The following is a 3,849-nucleotide window of genomic DNA, read 5'->3' on the forward strand; positions in this document are numbered from 1 at the left end:
GTGTTATAGTCAGCTAACATACTTCCTGACTTCCGGTGTGGCTGCTACCGCAAACGGTGACAAGGCAAATCAGTTCCTCCACTTTTAATGTTCTTCGATATTTTTATTGTGAAATGATTTATTGAAATCAACGCTCTGATCCCCAGCTGGCATCAATTGTGATGGATGGCTCTCGTCTGGGTGAGGCCCCGTGTGTTGACAAGCTTCTGGGTTTGACCTTTACTCCTGATCTGAAATGGAACACGTACATCAAGTCTGTTGCCAAGGTCGCTGGAAAGATGGTGGGATCCTTCTACCGCTCCAGAAGATATCTCACTACTGATGCAATTCTCTATCTATATAAAAGCCAAGTACGTCCAAGGATGGAATACTGTTGCCATATCTGGGCAGGAGTTGCTAAAAACAACCTATCCTGCCTTGACAGAGTACAAAATAGACTTCGTGGCTTAGTGAGGGATGCCCTTTTCTCTACCCTGCAACCTCTCTCCCACAGAAGAGACGTTGCGAGCCTATCCTTGTTTTATCGTTATTTCCATGGCAGGTGCTCGTCTGAACTCCAATCTCTGGTCCCCCCCTCGCCAATCTTTCACGAAAAACACCCGTCTAGCTGAATCCACTGTGAAAAATTTCCCCCACTCTATATCTGTGCCTAAATCAAAACGTGGATTCCATGAACAAAGCTTCTTTCTTAGAACTGCACGCCTGTGGAACTCTGTTCCGTCTGCGTGCTTCCCTCCGGACTACAACTTGGATGTCTTCAAGTCAAATGTTAACAAATTCCTAATGAACCGCCCCCTTAATTAAACACTTCATCAAATCTCCACACTAACGTAATGTACTTGCAATAACCCTTATCCCTGAGTGGCTTCCGGGCATTGATAAGTGGTGATCACTGTGTAAAAAAAAAAAAAAAATAAATAAAATATAAGAAAAAGACATTATTGAGAAATATTTTACAGATAAGAATAACAAAATTAGTCATTATTTGTACGTTTAATACCAAAATTTATTTGAATATATATATAATATAAAATTATTATTTGAATATATATATAATATAAAATTATTATTTGAATGTATATAATATAAAATTATTATTTGAATGTATATAATATAAAATTATTATTTGAATGTATATAATATAAAATTATTATTTGAATATATATATAATATAAAATTATTATTTGAATATATATATAATATAAAATTATTATTTGAATATATATATAATATAAAATTATTATTTGAATATATATATAATATAAAATTATTATTTGAATATATATATAATATAAAATTATTATTTGAATGTATATAATATAAAATTATTATTTGAATATATATATAATATAAAATTATTATTTGAATATATATAATATAAAATTATTATTTGAATATATATAATAAAAGATAAGGAGGCATTACTTTTGGTACGTCTTCTGTAAATCTTGACGTTGAATCACGCGCACCGATCTTAATAAAAAATTATTGTGTAGTATAGCTTAGCATTTCGCTGTTGTTGTTGTTGTTCTTCTTCTTCTTCTTCTTCTTCTTCTTCTTCTTCTTCTCATTATTATTATTATTATTATTATTATCAGTAGTAGTAGAAATTAGTATTTATTTGCTTCCCCACGAAAGCAAAATGTGACACAAGGTCGTTTTTAATGTGGGGTTTAACAAGCTCCCCGAAAAGATGGCAAAAGGGGCACTCTGGTGGGGGCCAGAAATAAAAATGGATTTCCCCTCCATTGACCGAGACAAATAACCTTAAGAGTAGCATCGGAACAGATACTACACTTTGATCTTGGCTTTCGGGCCAAGATCAAAGTGTGGTAGTAGTAGTAGTAGTAGTAGTAGTAGTAGTAGTAGTTCTTCTTCTTCTTCTTACTATTATTATTATTAGTATTAGTAGCAGTAGTAGTAGGATGAGGGGGGAGGCGTAGTAGTAGGAGTAGAACAATATTAGTTTGCATCTGATATATTTAAAAAGTTTTGTTTTTGCTTCTTTTTGCTTTTTTTTTTTTTTTTTTTTTTTTTGAAGAGGGGGAAGGAGGAGAATACGAGTTCAAGTGTGAGCACTCCTAAATGGTAAAGTCTATGAAAAAAAAAAATGTGTCCACGTGACTCATCGTGTTGTCGAGAATATATATTCGCAAATTCTTCATGGTCGGTTCTTTCTATTAGGACATTAACTGCTACAAATAAATATATATACATACCTAATTCCATATATAGAAAGAAGATATATATAATCATTACTTTCAAACATAGATAAGGAAAACGCTCTTCGCCTTAACATATATATATATATATATATATATATATATATATATATATATATATATATATATATATATATACTTCATTTACTTAAATAAATTTAATATACGAAAGTATAGATTTATAAGCCTGACAAATCCTATAGTGGATGAAACGCGGAATATTCAGTGTAGCTTAATTGCTATATATATTTTATAAATTACTATATATATATATATATATATATATATATATATATATATATATATATATATATACGAGGTGTATTTAATAGGTTTCTAGACTTTTTCATAAGTCACTTTTATTGACAGTACACACATGAAACTCTTGTCCCCTTCGAAGTAATCTCCTCCGGCTGCAATGCACTTGTTGCACCGTTCCAACAACTTCTGGAAGACACCATGGAAGTCCTCTTGTATAAGCCTCTTGCCACAGCTTCTTTCATCTCCTCACTTGTCTCCTAATCACAGTCTTAGGGGCTTTCCTAAGTTTAGGGAATAACCAAAAGTCACAGGGAGCAAGGTCTGGACTATAGGGAGGGCGAGGAACTGTCTTAATGCCCGCAACTTCGTCTTTCTTTCTGCTCTTCTCTTAGCATCCTTGGGACAAACTTCGCACAAATCTTCCGCATTTTAAGTTTCCACGCTAACATACAAACTGTGCACTTATTGTCTCTATAGATACACGATGGTCTTTATCCATGAAATTCTTTATTTGGTCAATCAACTCTAGTGTTCTGACTTCTTTATTTTTCCCACACCTTACAATCTCTATCACAGACTCTTACCTTCCTTGAATCTCTTATATCCCTCAGAAACTGATGCTGGATTCATACAAGATGGTTCAAGAGTAGTCTGAAGCATTACATAAGTTTTTGTCGCATTTCTTTTTTTCAAGTTTAAAACAGAATTTTATTGCGTATCGTTCTTCTAAAGTGTCTTCACATCCAAATTGCATTTTTGAAATTCACTAGCTCTGACAATCGAGCTTTAGTACAGTGTATTCCAATTCCTGCTGTTCCATTTGAACCTGAATCATAAAAATTGGTCAGCTATCCCAGAAGATGTATAGCAATAACATGCTGAATTTTAATGAGTCTACTACAAATTTTAATGCCTGTAAAAAAAAAAAAAAAAAGAAAGAAATAGAAGTCTGAAAATTTATAAAGTCACCTCGTGTGTGTGTGTGTGTGTGTGTGTGTGTGTGTGCGTGCGTGCGTGCGTGTGTGTGTGTAGAATACTTGTATTGCTGTAGATGCCTATATGCTAATCCATTTACTAAAACAAACAAACAAACAAAAAACTTATGCACTCGCAATTGAAACAAGTGGCATGATGAAGCTTGATTCCGAAAGAAATCACAGCTGAAACATGTATGCACATATGTAGCCAATAGTGTTTGTACGAATGAAAGAAAATACTATCACTTTGATTTTTTTTCCACAACTAGTATATTTTTTGTAACACAATATTTGATGCATGATCTGACGCACAAGTATTGCGAGGCCTTTTTTGGGGGTGGGGTTTAAGAAGCCACACCCCTTCTATGAGATAGAGTGCATTTTGGGTG

This window comes from Euprymna scolopes, chromosome 29 (genome assembly GCF_053919585.1).
Source record: "Euprymna scolopes isolate OS-2025 chromosome 29, ASM5391958v1, whole genome shotgun sequence".
Classification (NCBI taxonomy): Eukaryota; Metazoa; Mollusca; class Cephalopoda; order Sepiida; family Sepiolidae; genus Euprymna; species Euprymna scolopes.